The 27882-nt window shown below is 44.3% G+C and overlaps 2 pseudogenes; one reads left to right on the plus strand and one right to left on the minus strand.

Moving 5' to 3' along the window:
- The window catches only part of LOC136506099 (uncharacterized), a 30617-nt pseudogene extending 16583 nt beyond the window's left edge, over nucleotides 1-14034 (plus strand).
- A 5516-nt stretch (nucleotides 14035-19550) lies between these two features.
- Nucleotides 19551-21381, minus strand: LOC136506073 (eukaryotic translation initiation factor 5-like; annotated as a pseudogene).
- Nucleotides 21382-27882: the final 6501 nt, after the last annotated feature.

Genomic DNA, 27882 nt, shown 5'->3' on the forward strand with positions numbered 1-27882 from the left:
CCTCCATGTTCTTCTGGGATTGTTCCGCGTTGCGCTGACTCCCGAGCAGCTGTGCGAGGAACATTTCGGGGGTAAACGGGGGAGGAGGTGGCAAATGTGGTTCATGGGGAGGCTCGTTGTTGTTGCCGTGGTTTCCACCACCGCCACCAGTCCCCGCACCGTTAGCACCGGGCTCAGCGGCCTCATACATGGTTCGGCGAGTGTTTGTCATCTGCATGTTTTAGCAACAAGTAATGATTGAGTGAAGCTGTAATAATTGCGAGTGAAGGAAAAATTATGCCGTACTGAATTTACTGGAGAGAATAAATTCATACAATAAAACAGAGGCACAACAATCGCATCCCAATTAAAACAACAACACTTAATCGAATTACTTCAACGGCAAACATCGTGTCCATACAATCAAATTGCCAGCATACATACACTGGACTTTTATGCGTTCAGATATCGCATTCGAGAATCAGTTCCAACCACATGCCAAGTCTCATACATTCGAAGCAACATACAATAGGTTACATGCCAACAAAAGAAAGGTCATCGCGACAGGACCTAGATACTAGCGCAAGGCAACTAGCCTACTCCTCGGGGCCATCGTCGGGATCGGAGACGTCACCATCGCCCCCAGGTGAAACTACCGGCTCGTCCTGGTTGTCGTCATCGATGTCCATGCCAGCGGCGTCTGGTGGAGCATATGGGCCAACCCCATTGTAGAGCGCGTGAAACTCCTCGTGCAGGTTGCCGTTGTATTCCTCTAGCTCATCGACTCTCTGCAGCAGAAGGTTTCTTGCGTTCCAGGCTTCATTCCTTTCCTGAACCAACTGTCCAATCATGCGGTCTGCATTGTTGTTGGCTTGAGTCAATGTATGCACTCGCTGCATAGCTCTATCACCTCTCTCAACCGCCTGATCTCGCTATAAGTTCATATCAGCCAACTGCTCCTGCAAGCTAGCTATAGCATGTGCCTGTCTCTTCTTCTGCTTTCTACCCTTGAGCTTATCCTCACTACGCAAGCCAGTCAAAGTCCAGTAGGTACTCTCGAGACCCTCATACACTCTGATAGCGGCGAACATAGCACTCATTGCCTGGTTGTCGCTAGCCTGTCCTTCAGCTGGACCTCTAACCAATGCACTTCCCTAAGGCTGAACCCAAATGGCATCACGAGGATCATCCCTAGGAAAAGTACCAGCTAGAGCTGTTGCAAGCTCACTGGGAAATCTGCTCATAATGTCCCTAATGACACGGAAGGCTGCTCCCTCTGCACCCTCAGCTGGAGTGCGACCCTCAAACTCCAAATGCCAACCATCCCAATCTGGAGCATCACCGAGAGCAGGAACCATGATCTCCACCACTGCGAGTCCATCCTCTGCTAACTGGCTCTCGTTCCAAGAGTACACCGGCTCTTGACCCTCTAGGTACCCCACATCATGGAGCACTCTCCAAAGCAAGGTCGGCATGCCAAACTCGCTCAAGAAGGTGTCCGTGGTGCGGTGCTCCCTTAGGGCCAACGGACGTCGAGGTGCTCTTCCTCCGGTGGCCTTACGGGCAGTCTGCTTTGTGCGGGCCATCTGTAGCAAAAGTTCTTTCATTACCTCGGGGAAACATATTTTAGGTGATACAACTTTTATCAAAATGAGATAATCAATTTATAAGGGGAGGAATGCATGACATGAATGAAATGCACAAGTAACATGATGTATGTACGTGCCGTACGTTCTCACAAACTTATGAAATAAATAATTTCTAACGACGAATTCAGTGGCATACAACGATCTCTCCATACGTAGCTAATACGTTCTACACGATAGCGTTGTTATGTACCTGCAGAAGATTCATTTTAGCCCAATTCCCAATGAATGCATAAAAGCAGTAAGGTTTTATCTACACGCTCTACACGAATTCCCAGATACGTGTACAACGGTAGTAACTACCCGAACCATCGTCCTATTGACGGCATCGCCTCAACAGACGGAAGACCCATACATGAGATACCTTTGTAAAACATGCATAGAACATGTAATTACTCAAGCATCATATAAGTATTCACCCTAGATCGGCGGTGTATCCGATCATGCTCTCACAGCTCACACTTACCGATGTGTAGAGGCAATTGATCCATACATCACCACTCAAACAAGTGGCACTCATACAATAGCACGCCGTATGAGCGATGAAAGAGAAATATGATGCAAGAACCCCAGTCAGTACTTAATTAAGCCACCTAAAGTCCTTAACTGGGCATAAAGGATATGATCACTGACACACTTTATATTTTGAAAATCACATTTTCCAAATGCCTTTTTGTTTTAAATACACTTGTGAACAGTAACATGCTAAACCATGCTCTGATACCAGCTGTAACAGAACCGACCAATTATACGAAATTAAGTAAGAAAATCATCCGCCAGAGAAGACGATTGAGCAAACTTAAGCCCGTATAACCCGGTAGTCCGTGAAATCACGAAGGATTTCAAATCAACTTCCATTCCAGCCAAGATCGTAATAAGTTTAGCGGTCACCATCACATATTACATAAAAGTTCGCAATCTCAGATACATCAGAGTTTAAACATAGTTATTACAAAACCAGTTCGAATAAAAGTAGCGGAAGCCATTTGTTCAAACCACACACACACTCACGCGGAGTTCAAATATAGTGCCAGCGAATGATCATCTCCAACAAAAGCATTAGACGAGACGTAAGGAATGACCATGCCCATGGTCCTAAGCATCACCCATCGCAGGATACAGGCAGTTGATACAGTAGCCGTAATACATCTGCCCATCTGCAACAAGTGGGAATAAAACCCTGAGTACGAGAAGGTACTCAGCTAGACTTACCCGACATAACCGAAAATAAATGACACCAAGGATTATGAAGGGCTTTATAGTAGGGTAGCTGACTCATTTGCAAAAGAAGCATTTTTAGCATTTCAAGAACCCTTCTAAAAGCATTATTGCCAAGTTAATTATTATGAACCTATCGACTAGATTTGCACCTATACTAGAGTAAACATGTGATTAAGCAGATAATGATAACCAATGATCATTAAACAACTTCCATACTGTCATATTCATTATAACCATCCAAGTGTTCCATAAACATTTACTACGATGAAGTCACTCAAGTCAGGTGCTCACTACCCAGGAGCGATGGCGATTCGAATCGATTCCTAACCAGCTGGTGATTTATTCCTTACACAAACCTCACTCACCCGCTAAAGTGAGATATTGATCACCGAGTCAACTTTCCAGGAATCTTGAGTTTGCCAGGAACCACATGTACCCGGGGGCCGACCGACTGCACTTTGGTCTTATCATCCCGCCCCCATGTCCTACCACACCTGCTCCGGCACAGTGCGTTGCGGGCAATCTACTCGGCCCGAAAAATCTCCCAGCTTCGCGGTCGGAAGGTACTTTATCCGGCCAGCTAAATGTAAGGCATGCGTTCAACATGACTCGAGGCCCAACAACGGTCGGTCCTTAATCGACACAGACGGAAACACTACAGTCCAAAACTCTGCAAGTCTCCGTCCGGTCTCAACTTCATTTAACACTTAGTTATACCATGACTTCATAGTCATCCAATCAGATCCAGGTAACCACCTATAGCTCGCAGGTGACAGGAAATCACCCGACTTCTACCGGTCTAAGCCAGCTAAGCATTGACTCGACTGCGGATACCAGGGTAACAAGGATATAGTATAACAAAGGTAAACAAGGTATAATGCAGCAACGGTTGCAAACAACTCCTGAACGTAATGCATCAATTAAAGTAAAGCATTTAATTAAATCATTGCAAACCGGGAGAAAAATGCTCCGGGGCTTGCCTCTCTCGAAGGAGCTCGGACGGTGATCGGGGCACTCCGGAAGTTCCTCAACGTCCTCCTCGTCGGCTTCTGGCACTTCCTGCGGCTGCACCTCGAGCTGCTCCTCGGGCTCCTCGGGTATGACGACTGGGTTCTCGGTTTGCGATCCTGTATGATGCAATGTGCGTAAGTGCTTATGCAATCGGTGCATCGTATGAGATGAATACAATGGATATGTTTAAATGCAAGGTAGTCAACACCATCCAAGAAAATATACTACAAGCACATGTCATCTACTGCATTCTCTTCAACTACTAATATGTTAAGTCAACATATTTTATTAACTGCTTCACAGATACACCAATGCTTTGCTAATTTCTTAAACACATAAAGCAGTGCTTAATTAAACCCTAATTAATAATAGGTTTGAATAGCAACCTCTATTTTTCTTGCTTAGAAAAATCTTAGAAAATTACTACAGCATAGTACTACCCTAAGTAGTTTACTAACAGATTTTCATGATATTTGAATGAGTGGATTAGACTACACAAAAATAACAAGCTATGGCATGATTTTGTACATGAAAATACTTTGTACTGTGAAAAGTGTCAAACAACAGAGTTAGTATTTTCCCTATGTTCTCCATAGCATATAATGACTGTACAAAAATTGTCACATGCATGTTTTATACAAAATTTGTTCTCTAGCAAAAATAACAAAAATCAGCCATTAAAGGTACTTGAACTACACCTCAAAATTTTCCCACAGCACATGCATGAAACATATTTTTCCTAGGAAGTACATGACATAAGAAGATTAACAAACTTGGAATCATATTTTTCTGAATCCTATAGATTTTTCTACATATTTTTCAAGTTATCAGCAATATTCATGATTAAATAAAATTCTACAGCAAAGTATCTCAACAATGACATGCACAATTTTTCCCAAGTAGATCTGATGATAAGGAACCTAGACAAATTTATTTTAACAGATTTGGAACAACTTTGAGTACCCAAACATTTTTCAAACCATTTCAAATTTCAAATGATAAAGAATAAATGGAAAAAACAATTCATTTAAACGTTACTGGGCCAGCCCGCTGGAAATCAGCTGGCCCACGGCCGTTTTTGGCCTGCGCGGCCCGAGCGCAAGGGAGGGGAAGACGGCCCAGCAGGGCGTCAGCCCACTGCCGCTCGGCCTGGCTGGCCTGGCTGGCTAAGGCAGAGGCCTCGCCGGTACTTGCGCTGGCGCGGCGGCGCGGCTCGGCCACGAGGCCGGCGGCCATCCCCGGCCACGGCAGGGTGAGCTGGCGAGCGCACGTGATGCGCGAGAAGACGGCGAGTGCGGTAGGGTAGCTAGGCGGGGCTGGAGAAGAGAGGAAAAGTGACTTCCATGGCGGCCGAGCACGGCGGCGCCATGGTCGTTGGTGGCGAGGCTCGGGGAGGCTCAACCTGAGCTCGGAAGGCGGCGCAAGCACGAGCGCGACTTGAAGGAGGGCGAGGCGGAGCTGTGGGCGCGCGATTTCCGGCCGAGGTGGAGGAGCCGCGGCGAATTGCGCCGGCGGGTGCGTGGGCGCGGCGAGGGGCAGAGCTTGGGGCTCTCGGCTCTGGAGAAGAGGGAAGGCAGCGCGGGCGGGAGTGAGCGAGCGCACTGGCTGCGGCAGTTGAAGGCGGGCGCGTGGGCGCGGGCGCAGGTCGTGGCTGCCGCGCGGCGGGCGACGCCGACGCATGGTCGCCACGCGGCGAGAGCGTCCTGACGCGATCGAGGAGTGGCGCGGCGACGGGCGCGGCGCGTGGGAGAAGGAGCCAGCGTGCTGGGCTGGGCCGAGGCGAGGTGGGCTGGAGCGGTGCGGGGGCTTCGCTGGCGCGCTGGGCCGGCTTCGGCAGGCGGGCCAGAAGCGAGGCGGCGGCCCGCGAAGGAGAAAAATCCTTTTTCCAAATATATTTTCAAGGAATTTTTAAATGCCATCTTTCAAATATTATTTCGAGCAAGAAAATGACCTCTTTTGAAAATGTACCAAAAATGAAAGTTGGTTAGAATTTAATTCTCTACAACTTTGCTTTTAGGACCATAGCCAAATTCTTTCTAGATTTTGAATTGTAAGATCAAAGTCCACGTTTAGCTCAAAACCCTAATTTTGGGAATTTATTTTTGAAGCCAAATTTTGAATTAATTTGAATACAAACATTGCTCCAAAAATTGAACTAAACATTGCTAGATGATTTACAATAGTAGCCAAACATGTTTTACTAACCTAGCAAGAAAAATTCAGGGCAAAACAATTCTTAAACAGGTGTATGCAACATTCAGGTTTCACGTATGTTTTAGATGTTTCAAAGCAATGTTTCAATTGTTATTCACATGATTAAGCATGTATGATTTGGATGCTTGATGATGCATGATATGCGTGATTTGCAGTGCCTAAATGTAGGCATAACACCGGGGTGTTACAATCACGCCGCTGCAGTCTTGCCCACTGCCGTAGCCAATGGGTTCCCCTGAAGAGCACCTGCAAAAAAAATTTTGGTCTGCATTTATCAAAAACCACTTCATTTCTTGTTAACCAAATTGTCTAACATAAAGCCGCTGCTGCCGTTAATAACAATGAGTTATAAATAACACCACCCATCTTAGACCAAGTAACAAATAAATCAACTATGTCGAGAGGAGGTGCTATTCTAAATAATAAGTGTACAACGCGCCACAAAAATTTGGCATAAGCACATTTGAAAAAAAGGTGGTGAATAGTCTCTGTAGAGTGACAAAAGCAACAACTTTTGTCACCATTCCAGTTACGTCTTGCAAGGTTATCTTTGGTTAGGATTACACCTCTTTTTAGGTACCACAAGAATATCTTTATTCTTGTAGGAATCTTGATCTGCCATAAATCTTGTGACACTCTGACACCATTGTTAATTAACTTGGCATACATAGATTTAACCGAGAAGGTACCTGATGAATGTAAAGCCCAAACAAATGTGTCTCTTTCCCTAGTAAGTTCACATCTTGTATAGAAGCTACAATTCTAAGCCAGTCCCTTAGATTCATACTCACTAAATTGCGGCGAAAAGAAATGTTAAGTGGGACTGAAGCAAGTACTCTTGCCACCGAATCTTGTTTTCTTCTCACAATATTGAACAACTTAGAAAATCTATCTTTTAGTGGCTGGTCACCCAACTAAGCATCAATCCAAAAACGAGTTTGTGATCCGTCTTTCACTCTGAATGAACCTAAACCCATGAAAGTATCTTTAACATTCATCAAGTCTTTCCAGAAATGAGAGTCATTTGGCTTTTTAGTACAACTCCCTAGAGTCTTATCTTTTATGTATTTATTCTTCAATAATTCTTGACACATGCCATCCTCATTTAGCAATTTGAAAAGCCATTTACTTAACATACATCTGTTTTGTAAGTCCAAATTTTGAATACCTAAGCCACCTTGGATTTTTGGTTGGCACAAAATTTCCCATTTAGCCAGCCTATATTTGCGCTTGTGTTGGTCATTTTGCTAGTAGAATCTTGATCTTAAACAGTCAATCTTTTCCAAAACTCCTTTTGGGAGTTCGAAAAATGACATCATAAACATCGGTAAGCTAGAGAGCACCGAGTTTATTAAAACCAAGCGACCTCCTACCGAAAGCAACTTGCCTTTCCAACAACTAAGCTTCTTCTCAATCCTGTTTTCGATTGTCTGCCGATCTTTATTACTCAACTTCCTAGTGTGTATAGGTAAACCAAGGTAACGGAAAGGAAACTTACCCACCCCACATCCAAACAGGTGCCAGTAAAACACCTTATGATCCTTTGCCTTACCAAAGCAAAAGATCTCACTCTTGTGAAAGTTAATTTTAAGCCCTGAGAGTTGCTCAAAAGTACTTAAAATTAACTTCATGTTTCTCGCTCTTTCAACATCATGGCTCATAAATATTACTGTGTCGTCCGCATATTGGAGGATGGACAAGCCATCTTGGACAAGGTGAGGTAAGACCCCTTCTACCTGACCTGCTTCCTTTGCTCTAGCAATCAGTATAGCCAGCATATCTGCCACTATATTAAATAGTATTGGAGACATTGGGTCACCTTGCCTTAAACCTTTTTCATTTGGAAGTACGAACCAAGTTGATCGTTCACCTTAATATTTACATTTCCTCCTTGTGTGAACTGCTTCACCCAAGAGCACCATTTTTGTGAGAAACCTTTTATCCTTAAAGTTTGTTGTGGAAAGCTCCATTTTACTTTATCATATGCCTTTTCAAAGTCTATCTTGAAAATTATCCCATCTTGTTTTTTCGAGTGAAGTTCATGTATTGTCTCATGAATTATTACTGCGCCTTCCATAATGTTTCTACCTAGAAGGAATGTTGTTTGTGTTGGTCTAATAATCTTATGGGCAATAGTAGATAATCTATTAGTTGCAACTTTGGTAAAGATTTTAAAAGAAACATTCAACAAACATATTGGTCTATATTGTTGAATCACTTTCGCATCTTTCTTTTTTGGTAGCAAAATTATTGTTCCAAAGTTGAGACTATTCAAAGGCAAGGTTCCCTCATGGAATTCCATAAACATAGCCATCAGATCATCTTTTAATAAGTCCCAGAAGACCTGATAAAACTCTGGTGGAAAATCGTCTGGGCCTGGTGCCTTATTATGTTCCATTTGGAATACTGCTGTCCTTACTTCTGATTCCGAGAAGGCATCTGTCAAGTGCTCATTTTCCAGTTCAGAGACTTGTGGAATGTCATGAACATAGTGTTCATCTAACTCAATAAAAGTATTCTCCGGAGGACCAAGAAGACTCTTGTAATAATTGGTAATATGCTGCTTCAACTGAGCATCACCATCTATTACAGTGTGACCGTCCTCCAACTGGAAAATACGAGTTTTTCGATGTCTTCAGTTAGCCAACAAATGGTAATATTTTGTGTTCGCATCACCCTCCAGTAGGTGCTCAACCTTTGCCCTTTGGTACCATTTGAGTTCCTCTTCTCGAAGTATTTCAGCAAGCCTTTCATTTAACACGTGTTTAAAGTTTAGTTCCGACTCATCAAGCAAAGAGTTCTCTGCCTTTTTATCTAGCTCATCAAGTTTGTTTAACAAGGTCTTCTTTTCTTTCTTGTAGGCACCACTCAGATTTTTTGCCCATCCTCTGAGGTATTGGCGGAGCTTTCTGATTTTCGCTTGCCACCTCTCTAGGGGGCTGCCCTCGACGAGCACACTATGCCACACATCTCTCACCATGTCACAAAATCCATCCCTGAGCAACCAACCCAATTCAAACTTAAACTATGGCTGGTAAGTCGGAGATGGGCTATTTGTGCTATAAAACAGTGGAGTGTGATCAGAAATCTCTCTGCTCAATGCTCGGACACTAGAAACGGACTCAAAATCCGTACAAACAAGAATTCTATCTAATTTCTGGAAGGTCTGATTTTGTAAATTATTCGCCCAAGTAAACTTCCTTCCTGCCATTTCTAATTCTCTAAGGTTTAAAGTATCTATTACAACATTGAACAGAAAAGGCCATCTATCATTATAGTTGTCATTGTTTTTCTCATCCGGTCTACGAATAATGTTAAAATCACCACCTATAATAAGAGGTAATGTTTCTTTTGAACATACTTGGACTAGTTCGGATAAGAAATGTGATTTAAGATCCGCTTGAGCTGGGCCATACACTGAGATTATATTGAACTTAAAATCATCCTCCTTGTGTCTCAACTTAAACCGAATTAAAAAGTCCCCCTCTTCTATTTGTCCAATGTCAAAGGTTAAGAGATTTACCCCTAGAATCATGCCACCCGACCGACCCCTTGGAGCCATGCAATGCCAAAGAAAATCTCTACCAGCGCAGATATTATTCAAAGTGGACTGTGGAAAATTGGCTCTGCTGGTTTCCGATACAGCTATGAACTCTAGGTTCTTCTCTTTTGTTAAATCAGAAAGAAATTTATATTTTTTTGTGTCAGCAAAACCGTTGCTATTCTAGAAAATTCCTTTCATTGCGATTCTTTTTTTAGTTTTTTTCTTATTGTTTTTGGACCTAGACTTCTTGAGATGCGATATGGGGGTCTGTAGACACAAAGGGTCACAGCCGCCATCACCTAGGTCTTCAGAGATTTTGGCACAAATGAGATTTAAAGCATCTAAGTCTAGGTCCTCATCTACTGAACAAACAGTTGAAGCATCCCCTAACAAAGAACTGTTATCTACTTTTAACAGGTTACTCTTAGACATTCTGGTTGATTCTATGTCTCTAAGATGTTGCAAAGACATTGTAACTTCCTGTTCATTAGCCCCAAGTGATCTACCTAGTGTGCTAGTATAAGCTAGTAAAGAAGAATCATAAAAAAACATCAAAAGAAAGTGGTTGTTCTTTACCTTTGATAGAAGAAGAATCCATATTCCTACGCACCTTTAACTTTGTTGCCTTCTCCAACGAGTCTTGCTCTGAAGTAGACGCGTTTCTTTTACTAGCTCTCACTGGCGACACTACCCCACCACTCAGTGCTTTAGTCTTATTCAAAGTGCCAGAGTCAATCTTGGATTGCCACATGCTAGCTTTCCACTTTGTAGATCCATCTGGAGTCATCCCTGTCTGGGTAAGTAGCACCACAGGCTTAACTACATCACTTTTCCTGACAGAGTTGGAACCTTTGCCTTCCTTATCAACATGATGGGGTACCTCTGCAGTACCCATAAAAACCTCCTGGGTCCCAGCGGCTGCAAGGTCTTCCTGCTCAGTAAGAACAATAGTGGTAGCCTTACTCTTGTGCTATCCACTCGGTGCAACTGAGGCATCAGGCTGCTTTTCAGATGTTTGACCAGCTGGCGGGTCTTCCATCTTTTTACCGTCATGATCCATGTTCTCCGGCCCTTTTTCCTCTGGTGCTTTATCCTCGTCCATGGTAGAGTCCATGTCAATGACTTGTGGCTCACCATCAGACATATCCTTCTCCACTCTGAATTGTAGCTCATAGACAAAGTCCCCAATGACTACATCCACAAGATCTAGGATGAGATCGGGATCCAGCACGGCTACTTTCATTCTAGCTCTGCCATACTTCTTTGTAAATTTAGTATCAACTGCTCGAGAGACACCTAGAATGGAGCCAATTGTCCAAATGATAGGGAACTCTCGCAGTTCCCTTGGTAGTCCCCGAAACTGTACCCAAACCTTATCAATCTCATATTTGAAGACATCATTTTTAGCCCCTTTCTCAAAACGAATCTTTCCTTTCACTGTTTTGGTGTCCATCGGACCCCAATTCACCATGTGATTGAGCACTTCAGCAGAAGGTAAATTAGTGGTAAAGGCATCATTGCCTTTCTCCTCAATCACCCAACTATTTCCGGGTAGTAGTTTGTCGAGTTCTACTGCCAATTGATTTGCAGTAAGAGAACCCTCCAGAACACGTACCACAGCTGATTTATCATCTGATACTACTTTTGGATTTTCTGCAACAGGTATAAAATAGAATCCTAGACCTTGAACAGCATAACCACATGGTATAGCAGTAGAATGAAGATTCTTCAAATTTGGGCAAACTTTTTTAACATGATCCCCATAGCAAATCTCACAGCTAAGAACTGTTGTACAAACTGGAATTGTATGCCGTTTGGTATGGCAGCGATAATAGTAGGGTTTACCCTTGCTCTTTTGATTCCCTTTTTGGGATGACTCTGGTGCATCACACTGGATCATTGCATTGTTGGAATTTGGTGGGGCAGTGGCCGGATTGAGATCAGCTGATGCCGGTGCCGTTGTGGTTGAAGATGGTGCCCCCATGGTTGGATTGGAGGCAGTGCCTAGCGCCGCCTGCAGGTTGGCTCCAGTGCCTTGCACTGTAGCCGTGCCATGCCCATGCACAGGTACTTGGCCATGCATGCCGTGTCCCTGTACTGGTGCTTGGCTCCTTGGATGCGCCTGACCATGTCCGGTGGTAGTGGTTTGGCCGCCCGCATGGGGCTGTGAGTGATGGTTGGGAGGAGGCATGGGAGGCGGCACGCCGTGGTTGGGGCCAGACGGCACCGGCTGATGGTTCCGGCTAGCGTAGCCCCGGCCCCTACCATCGTTGTTGTAGTGCCAGCCGCCTCCTCGCCCTGCCCCCTGATACCCTCCATTGAAGCCACCATAGCCATGTCCACCGTGATGACCATGGCCACCGTGACCACCATGGCCACGACCTCTCCCACACGGCGGGAATTGACCACGTCCTCCACCTCTCCCTCCGTACCCTGGATTGAAGCCAGGATCAAAGCCCGGATTGAACCTTCCTCCACCCCGTCCACCAAAACCCTCTTGAGCCGCCATGTGCTTTCCTTCCCGAACAACGTCGGCAAAAGATTTTTTCGTTGGCTGTGTCACAGGATACGGCTTAGGGATGCACCTTGCTTCCGCGAAGGGTGAAGTCGCGGTATGCTTTGGCGGCTGCCTCTGGGGTTTCCTAGTTCCGGTTCTCGCAAACAGACTACATAAGCCCGGCGTGGGACGAAAGAATTTTCCAGGCCCAATAGAGATTAGCTTAGGAATCTCACGCAACTCGTGAATCTTCTCGTCCGACCTTTTCCCCGTGACGCACCCGGACGTAACTACGACCGGTAGCTCAGCTGGGTTCAAGGGAGGAAAGATCGGATCAAGATTCCGCGGATTTGAATTTTCAAAGTTTTTTGAACCAGGATCAGCACCTGCTGACCTTGACCTCGCTGGCGTTCTTGCCGGTCGAGACGTCGAGGGCGACCTGGAGCCTGAACTCGCCGGCGACCTCACCGGCGTTCTTGCCGGTCGAGACGTCGAGGGCGACCTGCCGCTCACAGAGCCTGAACTCGCCGGCGTTTTTGCCGACCGGTACTGGTAAGTCGCTTTGGCAAAAAAGTCTCCCAGGGTTCTAGGTGGAGATACCCGAGGGGAGGGCAAAGGCCCGTGCCATGGCGTGCCAACCAATTTTCTATGAACCAATGACGAGATCACTGACCTTGAAAGCCTGTGATCACTGGATGGAGGAATGTTACCTGATGCCAAGGCACGTTCTGCTCTTGCTAACTGATCCACCGTGAAACCTGCCTCGAGAGCATCCTTGACGAATTCAGGTGTTGAAGGCACGCTCACCTCGTGCACTGGATCTTCATCGTCAAAGTCGTCGGTGTCCTCCGGCTGCGCTCAGAATCTTGAAGCGATCACCTACGCTGGTGAAGATGGATCGCCACCGCCTTGTATGCCATGAACGGTCTTTGGACGTAGGGTCGCGTCCACGGCCATCGCTACCTCGCGCGACATAGCCTCGCGACCCTTGTCGCGCCGCCGGTCATCCACTTTGTCGTCGTCGCTGTCAGGTTCCGTAGCGGCTGCCGCCGGTAGCAAAGCCCGCCTGACCGCCGGAGCGAGGGTCAAGCGACGCTTACCAACCATCTGTATTTTAGAACTAGTGATATGGGGAAGTTTATTGCTGGGTGTATCGATAAGGTTCCTGTTAGTTCTAGTGATCAGATCTTGCTACTCGAGAAACAAGATGTCTTCATTCCCAATGATCTAATACTTGAGGATCTTTTCAAGAAGCAGGCTCAGAAACCTTTGTTCGTTTGGTATCCTTCAATTAGCCTGTCTTGCTTGTCTCCTGCTAGATTAAATGATATCTACAGTATCATTGGTGTTCAGAAAATATCAAAAGCTGTTGCCAGCAATCAATATGAGCACTTGAAAATTGAATCTGTTACCCATGTTCATAAGGGTACTGTGAATCTGTGATTAAACTTGGCTTGCTCAAAATTGTCCTGGCTTTCCTTGCCGATCCCATCCTCAGCATTTCTGTTTAGAAGAGGCATGAAATGGTTGCAAGTCTCACCAATGTTGCTGTCTACGAGACAAGAGGGCCTCTTAATGTGAGTTATCAAGTTGGACTTTCATCGGGAAGAAGCATGCATGTTACATGTGCAAGGTTTTTCCGTTGGGAGAGGGAGAACTCGAGGCTATTTGTGACAGAGACTGATGGACCAGGATCAATGACCAATGCAATGAAGATGGAGTATGCATTATGTTTTGCTGAGATCTCTAAAGGATTGTTGTCGGAGAATACATATCGGATTCCAGCTCTTGCTGAGCTCGTGAGAACTGGGTTCTTGCTGGAATTTGATGTTCCTGCAGTTCAGATTTTGTTGAATTTGAAGAACCTACGGCTGTTTGAGCAGGGTGAACAATTCCTTTTACCTTTCACAATATTGTGCTGATGGATTACGTGGTTCTTTCTATGTATGATCTCTCTCTCTCTCTCTCTCTCTCTCTCTCTCACTCACACACACACACACACTCTTTCTCTCTCTCTCTCACTCACTCATTATTGCTCTAACCTCACCTACCTAAATATTATCCTGCAGATTGATAGTACGCTATTTGGGGCTACTGTGGGATTTTGCCAAGTGATCAACATCCTGTGTTAGTTGCATCTAAGTTTGTGAAATATTTCATACCAATAGGTACTGTTCTGAACCTCAGGTGCAAGGACAAGTTAAGATGTTCATCCTGCTGATCCATGTGTATGCTTAACTGCAAGCGTGTTCCTGATAAATTGCAGGATTCATGGATGTGCGTTCAAATGTGCTGTCCCGCAAATATGTCTCCAGATACAATAGCAAAACTTGTCTTCTGTGCGAGATGAGCTGTTGGATCAGGGGATTAGGCACCAGACTATTGAATATTATATATATGTTGTTCTTGCTTATGAACTAGCTTCTTTTATGCATTTTTTTTTGTGTTTGAACTATATATATTGTTCCAATGGTTTGTCCACGGCATGTTAATTATGAAGTGTGGTTCGAATATCAGTTGAATATTTGACGTATTCGTACTTATATTTTTTATTAGCTGACAGTGATATTTCAAGGTGGAAAGGAATGAACTCTTTTCATGTCTTTGTAAGGGCATGTTTCGATCCTGGAGCTAAAAATTAGCTGGTCTATCTTGCATCTTGCAATATTATAATAGGTTAAGCATGGACTAATTATAGGCGAATATGGGCTAGTAGGCTCTAGCCACCAATTATAGCTCCCATCAGCCCACAATTAGCTCATATTTAGCCCTGCTATTTGACATCCAAAAATATCCCTAGTCATGTTGAATCGGCTTAGCTATGGGCTCTTGTGGAAGTAAACATACTTTGTTCAGGAATATGTCACGGTCTGCACACATTCTTGAGAGTTCATTTGTAGTGTGGTTGGATGCCGTGGAAACTGGAAAGAAATAAACAACAGGACCTTCCGTGATGCGACGGACATCCCAGGTGTCATCCTAGATGTAGCAAGAGAGCTTCGTATCAGGCAGGAGCGGGATATCACCAGCTTTAGCCTTTAGGTCGCTGTTGCCTCTTGTATGAGTTCTGCGAGGTACTTTCCGGGTCACAAAACCTTCGTGTAAATTATCCTGGCCCTGTTCGCTGGTTCTTATAATCTGTATTTTTCAACTTGTTTTTTTAGCTGGAACAGTGTTTTTCTCTCACAACAAATCAGCTGGAACATCATTTTTCTCTCACAACAAATCAGCAAGGAACAGTGTTTCGGCTTGTTTTTTCAGCGAAGCGAACGGGACCCTTATCTTCACCTGAGTTACCCCTCGACCCGCATGATTACCAAAGACGGAAGGCCTAGCACCCACACGTCGCGTCCGGACACAGACCCCGCATCCCGCCCAGCACCAATGCCCGCATCCATAGTAGGACTCGCGCCGCGCCCACCCTGCGCCCGCACGGGGAAACCCACGTGGGTTGACCCACAGCTACGCCCCAACAACAGCAACAGGAGGCTGCAGCAGGCCGCTGTCCGCTAGCCACCGGTCGCGCCGTAAAACACCTCGATCTACTTTTGAAGCATACGTCTGAAACATATGAAACATTTGAAACATACGATGATCTACTTTTAAAAAAATATCCAGATGAAATATTTGCAACATACGTCTTAAACAGATGAAACACTTGAAACATGCGTGTATAGGTATGCAACATATGCAACATCAGATCTATTTTCATAACATCCAGACAAAACACTTGCAATATAAGTATGAAACATACGAAACACTCGAAACATACGCTTGAAACATGCGGGTAGAGCCATAGCAACATATTCAACATCCAGATAGACACGCTTGAAATATATGTCAGAAACATCTGAAATACTTAAAACATAGGCTTGCAACATATGTATATTATCATTGTAACATATGCAACATCTCAGATTTACTTTTGCAACATCTAGAAGAAACACTTGAAACACGGCGTCGGCGGCGACCACGACCTACTTGGTGTGGAACTGCGGTAGCCAGCAAGCTTGGGTCAGGCGGACGACATCGAGAGCTGGCCCGCGTACACCTAGGCGTAGGCGCAGGCCTCTCCTTCCCTCCACGGTGTCTTTGGCTAGCCGCGGTGCACGCCATGGCCGCGACGGTGCAAGGTGGATGGGGGCGCGACGCGGGGCACGGAGGAGCACTAGATGGGGGCCGGGTGCGGCGCACCCATGCCGGAGAAGGCTGCCGGGCTGGAGAAGGTGCGAGGTGGATGGGGGCGACTAGAGAAGGCGAGCAGCCCGGTGGATGTGCCAGCGGGGCGAAGGGCAACGGCCGGCAGGGTGCCTCTTTGGGCGGCTCGGCCTCGGAGCTCGGGGCGGCAGCGCTCATGCTCGAAGTCGGAGGCGGATCATGCATCACAGCCTCGGGGGCTCGGGGACGGCCGATCGCTCTAGATAAGCGGATGAGGAGTGGGAATTTTTTTTTGTTTGTAGGAGATGGAGCCCGGTCCTGCGCAGGTGTGGGAGCCGCGTCCGGGCGTGGCTCATGGGACAAACACCCATGCCGTATCATTATCATTACCACAGAGGTGGTATACTGGTATAATAAACTTTTCTAACATCTCTTAATGAAAACGTGCCAAAATATGTTTGAAAAAATGTTAATCCAAATGTAAGTTGGACCTATTTTTAATCCATTTTGCGCAAACTTCCTCAAGCCCCTGTAGAACTCTATTTAATTTACATCCATGCACATATGGCCACTTGGTTATCCTTAATTTTCTTTTTGGTGGGCACTAAATAGTGGAAAGAAACAATCAATCATAGGGTAGGGTGTGCATGCGTGCGTTCATAGGGGTCAGTGTGCGCTTGTGTATGTGAGTGTCTGCGTCTGTAATTGGGTCTCGCAAAAAAATGTATGACGACTGGCTCATCAATAACCTTATATTGGTAGTAACAAGCCGGCATTACACATTGCACCTTCTGATAATCTAAACACTATTGATGGCTAAATGTACAAAGTAGGAAAAAGTCCAATTTACCTCACTAACTATTACGATTCACTGGATTCAAATCGGACGGTTCACGGGATTTAGATCGGAGCGGAGCGGAGAATTATCTGCATCACTTTCACCCCATCCGTATCCATGTATTTTTCACTCCGATCCGAATCCGATAAAGAAAAGCCAATTAAGATATGGAGAGGCATTATCCGCTCTGATTTGATCTATTTTCATCCCTGTGCACAACCATTAGCATGATTTTTCTCAGTCCCTATGAGCATCACGAGATGGAATCACACAACGAAGCTTCTATATCTACACATTTTTTTTTTGATGAAACTGGTGGGGTTTGAACCCCTACGTGATTTTACTTAACGTCAGAAAAAAACAAAGTACTAAAATTAAGAAACGAAAAAAGAAAGGAAGAAAATGAGCCCAAACACACATTTTGCCATGTATGAGATGGAGTCACACATCCAAGCTTCTATATGTACACATTTTGCCATATAATATGATGAGTGGCGTGAAGGAGCAGCCACATGCATCTACCCCTTTGTGCTCTACTGCGCGTGATTGCTCCTTCCCTCCACCCTGGTCGATCTACTTGTGCATATATGCTTTCGTTATTGTATAATCAACTATTCCCTCTGTTTTAAATTATAATTCACTTTAACTCTATTCGAAGTCAAATTTTTAACTAAATTTATAAAATTTTATCAATATCTAAATGAAAAAGATAAAATTATTTAGCTTAAAGTCTCTAACTTTTTTTTTGCGATTACACAAGACAGAGGATGCAAGCGTTATCCAGAATGATTGGGCGTAAAGCGTCTGTAGGTGGCTTTTCAAGTCCGTCGTCAAATCCCAGGGCACCTTGGACAGGTGGTGGAAACTACCAAGCTAGAGTACAGTAGGGGCAGAGGGAATTTCCGGTGGAGCGGTGAAATGCATTGAGATTGGAAAGAACACCAACGGCGAAAAGCACTCTGCTGGGCTGACACTGACACTGAGAGACGAAAGCTAGGGGAGCAAATGGGATTAGAGACCCCAGTAGTCCTAGCCGTAAACGATGGATACTAGGTGTTGTGCGACTCGACCCGTGCAGTACTGTAGCTAACACGTTAAGTATCCCGCCTTGGGAGTATGTTCGCAAGAATGAAACTCAAAGGAATTGACAGGGCCCGTATAAGCGGTGGAGCATATGGTTTAATTCGTTGCAAAGCAAAGAACCTTACCAGGGCTTGACATGCCGCGAATCCTCTTGAAAGAGAGGGGTGCCCTCTGGAACGCAGACACAGGTGGTGCATGACTGTCGTTAGCTCGTGCCGTAAGGTGTTGGGTTAAATCTCGCAACGAGTGCAACCCTCATGTTTAGTTGCTAGTATGAGTTCAGACCGCCGGTGTTAAGCCGGAGGAAGGACATCTAAATAATTATATAACATAAAACCTTCAGTTTTTTTCTTTTTATTTGATTTGTGAACCCTTTGAAAAGACGTTCAAGGGTTCTAAAAAATTCGAGATACATCTAATTAGACTTTTTTACTTTTTTCTGATTTTTTTTTTATTTTTCCACTTTGAAATATAGAGCGGACTGGTTAGAAAAAAAAATCCTATTTAGTATAATAATTGTATAACGCAGACGCTCACAACGCACGTACACTCACCCCATTTATTCGAATTTATAGATGTTAATATATCTTTTAAACAATCTTGATGGTAAGAAAATTTTGACTTAGAAGTCAAATTCAATGGTGAACTATATAATTTGGAGCCTGAGGAATACTCCATTTATTTAAATAAGAGTGCGATGCTCGCTATAGTGCTAAGTAAAACCATATTTTTTTAAAAAATTATGCTAATATTTATGATATGATACTAAATAAATATAATTAGGTTTATCATGTAATATATTTTTGTAGTATACATGCTTTAAATAATATAGCTGTTAATATATTTTTCTAAAACATAGTTAAATTTATTTTTTTTGACTTATACTAAAAAAATTTGAATGAGAGTAGACGTAGTTGACAGTTTTTTTATCGTTCAAGTGTATTCATGTTTTCAGTAGGGCTAGTGCTTCAAGAGTGTTAATACCCGTTTCAAAAAAAAGAGTGATAATACCAGCAGATCAGCGCAGATAAACCTCAAAGCCACGAACTACAAAAAACACGAGCAATTGGGAAGTGGAAGGACCAACTGCTTAAGTACAGTTTGAAATGAAAATCTGAGAAAGCTAATAACACACTACCAGGGACAATAAGGAAACATTAGCATCCGATGAACTCATGAACACCCTACCACTTCATCATAAAAAAAAGACACCGTGCACAGCCAAAGCAAATCCTGTAAGGTCTACCCGTTTAAAGACTCATAAGACACATGACGACAATTTTTTAGATAAATATAATTTGAAGAGAAGCATGGGAGCAGCATCGGCTCTCTCCGCTCTTCGGCGGAGTCAAAATCCGCTCACTCTTCCTCAGATTCATAATCAGCACTCTGGAGACCCTCCACGAATGGCTTGGCATTCTGCAGGACCTTAGTTCTTGCCACCGGCAACGGCTACATAGTACCACTGGAGAATGGTTTCTTCCTCAAGGACATCTTCATTATAGAGGGCTCTAAGTACAGATGGGATCTCCTTCAAGGCCGCAGCACTTCACTTGCTGCCAAACGCTTCTATAGCCTGGAGTAGCATGGCCTGGTGACCCTCGTCAGGTACGAGAGCAGCAAGGTATGCCATGTTCTTCACAACCGCTTTCTTAAATCCCTTGCCCACACCATCAAAGAGAGCCTCAAAGAGGGCGTTCATCACGTCCTCGGAACGAAGGGTTGAGGTGGAAAGCAGGCCCTTGAGCTGAGCTGCTGTTGCAGCATTGCCCAACTTACCCTTGATCTCTTCGACCAGTTCATCTTAAGGATTGGTCTTAGGGATGGTTTGCTTGCCATCAGAGTTATTTTGAGGTTTTGCCGATCCATTGACAGCCACATCTTTATGTGTTCCCTATTTTTCCTTCTCAAACTCATTGGTAGGGAGCAGAACCATTTCCGCGGTGGCTACACTCAGCTGCTCATGCATACGTTGTTTCATTGCTTCCAGTGAGGTGTTGGTCTGCCACTTCACGTCGTCCTCATCCTCATCTGCAGAGTCTACATTGCCACCATGTCGACAGAACCTTGGTGAGATTGAATAATCCTCATCAGAGCCACCAACAGCAGCCATATTTGCCGCGCCACCTTTTGAACTGGATTCTTTGGAAGATACGCCTTTCAGTTCTGTATTCTTAAGGATAAACTTTGTGAGCTTGTCATTTGGGTTGACATCTGAGACAAAACCACACGCAGTGCATTTCAGTGATACCATCGGATCATGAGTTGTCCTAGAGATAGAGATGAAAATCTTGGTCTCAGGGTTGCTACATCCATAGCACAAGACATACTTCGTGATGAAGTTGTCAAGAAACAAGGTTTTCATTATCGGAAATAAAAATTTATCGGAGGTCATGGATAAACAGGATAAGCAAGATATATCGGAAATATCGGACCAAATTCAAAAAAAAATTCAAATTGTTTTAAAAAAATTTCGTAGAATTTGACTTGAAACTATTCCTAAGCTATTAAACATCACTTGTTCACCGATAAAAACAAGAATAAAACATTATAGTGTGGGACCGTCGTACGGCTGAATTTGGGTTGTCTGTGTGAGAGCAGGAAAGAAGGGAAAAATTTGGCCGATGTCAAATTTTATCGGACCCTGTGGATAGAAAGGAAATTTCGGAAATTTCGGTGAATATCGGCCGATAAAAAAAACCTTGTCAAGAAGACCATTCAACTTTGTAGTGTCGTGATCCCCATTAACAAAAGCTCCTGTAATCTCATCAAACTCACTATTAGGCCCAAGTTTGTATCCGAATTACTTCGTTATGTAGGATGCTGGCCTGGAAAGTGCTTTTGCTATACCAACCATGTTCTCAATTTTTGTCCTGGTACCATTACCACGTCCTTCTGTTTTGGTAATCATCCAAGGCATCTTATACCTGTAAAAGGCATCATCCTTGTTCGAAGCACCAATATTCTTCAGATCCATCTTGAGTCAAGCAGCAGATTCTTTCAGATGCGGCAAAATCCAGAAGCTGCAGCTGCTGATCTTGGAATACAACTAAGCTCACTTTGAGCACTATCAAATGACCTAAACCTGATGAGATGTTGATGCACGCAGAGAAGAAAAGGCTTATGCCCTCTTTTTGTTGCACGAGTATACTCTCCCAGCAATCTCAAATAAAGCAGAGGTTCAGACATGAAAGAAGCCTGGGCTCCTATGCCCTCCACTTTGACGTACTCAAAACAGATGATGTGACCTGGTTTTAGTACAAGTAGAGTTTCAAATGTTAGTTATTCATAATAAAAGTTATGATCATATGAACTTGTTCAGGCAAAGGCATATCGTTGTATCATAAAAGTGAAAAATTGTATAACAGTATCAAACATTACTTTTCATGGCACCCATACCTAAATCCATAATTTGAGAATCAAGAGAGCTGATGCACAACCAATATCAACAAAATCGAATCACAACAAAGACCATGTGAACTAGATATTCATTTTAGATGCACATCCAGTATCAAACACAGTACAACCAACAATTTTAGCAAGGGATGGTAGCGAAGATTATTTGGTAAAAATGCAAAAGAGCTGCAGATTAAGACAATAGAACATTCAAAATCATACAACAATAAGACTAGTGAAATGGCATTATTCACTGTATAAGTTTGACAAAAATTATTTTCACTACATTTGGTTGTATCAGAAAATAAATATTCAGAACGACTCTGAAGGTCACCAGAAATTCATCAAGAATATTGGCAACTGATTTGCACGCATAAGGGTTATGGAGAGTATGCCCATTCTCAGAAATTCAAGTCAGATCTATGAGGTTCCTGGGTTAAAACTTTGAATATACATTGATGAAGCAATTACTGGTGAAATACTATGGGAACGCCTAACTGATCACATGTACTAACCTAGTGCTCCAAATATTTTCTACAGCACTAACTTCAATGCTTCTGTGCACTGGAGAAGTGTGATGCCGGCAGTTTTAGCTTTAAAATTTGGGTATCATATGATTGTTTGACAATGAGACGAAATTTATAATTTAGGAAGACATGGTTTGGTGGTTCTTCTCTATTTGTTCAATTTTGGGACTTATATTACCAAAAAGCAGAGAGTATTGCCACAATATAGTATGGATCAACCTTCGCTGGCCTTAAGTTTCGCTGACCTTAAGTTAATTCAGCTGGAACAGTGTTTTCAGTCAAATTCAGCCAAACGAACAGGGCCTTTACTCATCGGATGATGATTAGGTGATCTGATCCCCAGATATTACAAATAGTATCATTTATACTACGAAAGCAATGGCATGTACTCCTCTAAAGTAACTCCATTAATCTAAAACCTGTCGACGCCGCTGTGTAGACGTGCAGTATGTCGACGAGATGACGATGTTGCAGACTTGCAGGTCCTCGGGCATCGCCACGTCGGACTTCGCCACGCCTCCGAGTCTCCGACTCTCCGCTCCTGGCTTCCGGCGACCGGCGTCGGCGTGGGCGCGTGGCGGCGTTCTGTGACCCGAGCGGATGCGATTGCGACTTGCTGCTTGCGAGTTGTGAACTTCCGATGACCCAGCAGGATGGTTCCACTACCAGGCGCGTGGGTCAATGTGTGGGACCGGTGGGGTATGGCGGAGTTGCTGCGCATGTTCGCATTCGCACAGAAGCCGAACGGCTGGGCGGCGTCGGGCATGTGCACCAGGTAGTTTTTTCTCCTACAACTGATATTTTTTTTCTGTGCGACATTTATTTTGGTTCGTCCGTCTACCTATCCATGCGAATCGCCTCCCCGTCAGCCCTGACGCCTCCCACCCCGCGACTCCCCCGACGCCTCCTCTCCCACGCGTGCGACGACGACTCCTCCATCTCTCATCCCACCAGGCGAGGGAGCCGCCCACCAGGTGAGGGCACCGGCCAAGGACGCCAGGCCGTCTGCCAGCGGCCACCACGGCGCAGGGCCCCCCTCCCTCATCCCCATGCGGGCAGGTCCCACGCTAGATCCGCCACCGTCGATGCCCATCTTGAAGGTCCACGTCGCCACCCGCACCACCCCGATGCCCACGGCCTCCGCCTCCGATGACGATGACCTCGACGCCCACGGCTGCGGCCACTGCTGCACCGTGGCTCGAACCCGCGCCGGATGCGGAGCTGACCCTCGACACCGTACCTGCGGCCGCCAGTCCCCGCCTCCACTTCGCCCCCCGTAGGCAGCAGCACATCCGCTTCCCCTCCCTCCGCCTCCTACGCGTTCGTACGAGCCCCCCATCTCTCCATCCGTCCTCTTCCTTTCCACCGGCCGCAGCGCGCGTAGCACGAGTGCCTCGCCGGTCGCCGCCTCCGCCTCCGCCTTCATCTCTTGGTCCTCTTCCTCTCCACCGGCCGCAGCGCCCGTAGATGCCACGCCTGGGTGCCTCACCGTCACCGCCTCCACTTTGTCCTCTCCCTGCCCAGTGCGCAGATGCCACCACCAGCAGATCTTTGTTGCCTCTTCCTCTTGCTCAGCGCCGACACACGTGGATGTGGTACCTTGTGGTGCCGATGGCTGCAGCAGCGGTGCCGATGGCTGCGGCAGCGGACCTTGACAGAGGGGCGGTGATGGCTTAGGCGCCGATTAGAGGCCGCGTCCATCGTCATCTCCGTCGGCAAGTATGGGCTCCCCATTGTCTTCCAATACCTCGCTAGACCTCGTCGCCATCCTCGAATACCTCCATCTCTCATCCCACCAGGCGAGGGAGCCACCCACCAGGTGAGGGCACCGGCCAAGGACGCCAGGCCGCCTGCCAGCGGCCACCACGGCGCAGCGCCTGTAGATGCCACGCCCGGGTGCCTCGCCGTCACCGCCTTCGCTTTGACCTCTCCCTGCCCAGTGCACAGATGCCACCACCGGCAGATCTTTGTTGCCTCTTCCTCTTGCCCAGCGCCGGCTATGGTACCTTGCCGTGCCGGTGGCTACAGCAGCGGACCATGACAGAGGGGCGGTGATGGCCCAGGCGCCGATTAGAGGCCGCGGCCATCGTCATCTCTGTCGGCAAGTATGGGCTCCCCGTTGTCTTCCAATACCTCGCCAGACCTCGCCGCCATCCTCGAATACCTCGCCTTCGTCCTGACAACGACAGGTACGTGTACCCTCCTTTTTGATCTCGAATTCTCGGCCTGTCCGATCTCTGCCTTCTTCTCGATCTCGATCTCATTGTTGCGCCCGGATCTGATTTGGTTATGTCTTCATTCCTTATGCGTGATTTCCACGCCAAAGAATTGCTCTAGGCATCGACAATAACCCCTTCTCTACCAGGCCAGTCAGGCGGACCAACGTTGGCAACGTCTAAACGGCCGAACCAATTCCATTTTTTTTTCAGAAAAACACTGGCCAATGATGATTTAGTTTGGTGCGTACCAATCTGACTTCGATTGTCTCATACTATTGTTCCATTTCCATACTTATTTATATGTGTACATGGCATCTTTATATGCACAAATATGGTACTTCTAGCATTCCCTATTGTTGGTTTGTGCTAAAAACCACTTTATCTTTATAGTTATGTTCCAATGGAGATGTGGAGGATCTTGATTCACAATAGAACCTCATGCTGGTCATAGTCTCCACTTTTCTTCTTTCAATAATGACAATGTGAGATTAATAGTGTTCTTAAAATTTAAGGAAGTCCTTCTGGCATTTATGTTTGGACTAAAGTTTCTTACCAATACTTTTGTAACTATGTTTGGTTTGATCTATAGTTTTCTCCATGAGTGGGGAATATAGTCTCACTTACTACCATCATCCCTTCCATGATGGCGTGCTATCCTAAGTGTCGCCTCGGCAATGTATACATCAATCGTCTGTTTAATTTGGATCCCTCTCTATAGGTGAATCGCAAAAAAGGAAATAATTTCTTATCCAACTAGCTAATCATACTTGGTTACCTAGCAGGTGAATGAGATATTGCATTGTTCATTTTTGCTGCAGTAATATTGTTCATTTATATCCTAAGATATTATCTTCAGATCAATTCACTTTGGAAAAGGAATTTTTGTTCATTTATACAGTCCCACCTTTTTACCAAGTTAAGAATCCATGTTAATATATTATGATGCAAGAACTATTCAATTCAGACTGCAAAAGTTTGCCTAATCATCATTGCTTTTTACAGGGATGAGATGGGAGATAGCTTAAATATATTGTGTCCAGATCAATGTGCAATTGAATCAACCGAGAGCAAATCAATCTTTTCAAGGTTTGGTGGTATTTGATATTGCATTTTCAGTTTGTTGCTTGATATTTTCTATCCCCGATTCTTCATACAAATATCCAGTTTCTGATATAGTGAGTCGAGCATTTCGATAGATATACTTATTTGGGTTATCGCTGCAAAACATGGATTGTGTCAAATCATGTATCCTTGCAGTTGACCTGCCTCTGATCCTATCAATAATACGTACTCTGGATTATGCTAATTCTGTAGGCCTAACAATAGGCACCTTGATCGGTGGTCACGAATCCAGTTCGAAGAGCTGACCTGCTTCTTGTTCTATTGACCTGGTGATCGGTACTCATGTTAAGCTACCAAATAGTGCAAGTTTTTGCATAGAGCATATTATGAATCCTGACATGATTCTGAAATAATTGTGTATTAGATTAAATTCTACAAATTTCATTGCCAGTCAAGGCTGCCACACTGCAATTTTACATAGGATGGTGTTTGTCGATTATATGCTGTCATACTCTGGTTATCCTACTGCAGAAGATTCATGTCATGCACTTTTGTCAAACTGTGGTGCTACCTCTTCCTGCTCCTGCCTCTGTTTTAGCATACTTCGCTTCCTTCATGCATTCTATATTAGCTATATTTTGCTTACAATAAAGGACATACTAGAAAAAACAGGAAACTTAATTAATATCCATTATAACATTGCTACAGGAGTCCAGTTAAAAAATAGGTATGTTTGTGTTTCAGCTCTCTCACAAAGCATATAGACTCAGTTACCTTTCATAGCACCTAATATCATATCAACTTTTACCAATTTTGGAAAATGATCTTTATACATATAGCGACCTCTATATATTTAGCATCGTATCTAATTTAATTAGTGCCTTAAGTGAAATTTATACTTTTGGGTACCAGAAAAGAAGTTAATCAAGTGAGACAGCACTCTGTTTTTCCTATTTATCCTTCGTTACAAAGCATGCTAACCATACTGCTAGCCGAACTTTGGTGGTGATTAATAACATAAACGGATTTGGAAAAGCTTGATCACATTGGGCTTGGCAAAACTATTTCTAATAAGATGCAGTTCACATGTGTAGTATCTTTGTAGTTGCATGCTTGATTGGTTTATGGTCAAACATCATGTGTCTGTAGTTGCAGGAACCCCCCAATGTACATTCTGCCTACACATTATTTGCCATATATTACCTTTCATTATTGTAAAATTAGCCTCTTTACTTTTTTTATACAATGCCCTCGTTACTTTGCCTGACACATCTTTTATTTTCAAGGTTATCAAATTAATTTGGGAAATCCTGTTGCTTATCTATTCGATAATATATATGGCAGTATGCTCCACTACATGGATCCATTGAGAGGTCTAATAAGGTATTTTGGGATGGTAAGGATTCCTGATGTTTTAATTAAGAATGTAATACTGTGTGTCCTTCCATCTTGTGTTTTTCCATTTACTAATCACGGTTATGATACATAATACATAATGTTCATACCCCCATCCTTTTGTCGCATACAAATTTATGTACATAATGCACACCATGTATTAAAAGTTACTTCTAACTTTGCAATTACACGATACTAAATGTTAACCTGACCTCAAATAAAAATTGCTTTTGCTTAGTCTGCACAGCCTAAATATTTGACAGTTGTATTTCTATGTGCCCAACCTTCAATTTTAACAATGTACTAAATTCCTCAATGCTGCCTCCAGTTCATATTTAGGCTTCAGTGTGATGACAGGCTTCAGCTCACTGCTTCCTCTGAACAAAATTAGATACACTGTTTTACACAATGTTTGCTCCATAACTCACTACAACTCAGACATTGTCACCTCTTTATGATTTGCTTAGTTTGCCATTTTCTCTACCTACATGTTCTTGATGCAACTTTTCTAGCTTTTCTGCTATACATATCTCTTTGGGGCCCTATGCATATTACTCTCTGTACCATTTATACTCATTTCCATGGCCACAACAAACCGGAAACTCTGTTGCTTAGTTTTAAGCTTCTCCCCACAACAGCTATATACGTCCAACTAAATATGTCAAATGATATTCAAATTTTTTCTTCAAAATTGTTATTCCTTTGCTATGAAACTGATTACACATTGATTACAGGTTAATCTTAATTACTGATTGATCATGCCATTCTCCTTGATTGAATATTGCCTATCATGTGATAGAGGAATCACGGTAAAATAGTAAGTAGAAAATTATTATGCTATCCATATACACATTGCATGTTTGCATGCACCAGCATACGTGGCAACGAGCAAAAGGAAAGAGAATTAAGACAGAAGGAAAGAGAATTAAGACAAAAGGAACCTCTTTGCATTTCTGAGAACCTTGCCAAATCTGCATGTATTTAATTACTTCCCCTCTTTGCATTTGCAAAAGGGACAACTTTTTCCTCCTTTCATTTGGTTTCACGCTCACGTGTTCTATCGCCCTCGCTTGTTGTTTCTTGTTGAAATTG

Source organism: Miscanthus floridulus, chromosome 14, assembly GCF_019320115.1.
Source record: "Miscanthus floridulus cultivar M001 chromosome 14, ASM1932011v1, whole genome shotgun sequence".
Classification (NCBI taxonomy): domain Eukaryota; kingdom Viridiplantae; phylum Streptophyta; class Magnoliopsida; order Poales; family Poaceae; genus Miscanthus; species Miscanthus floridulus.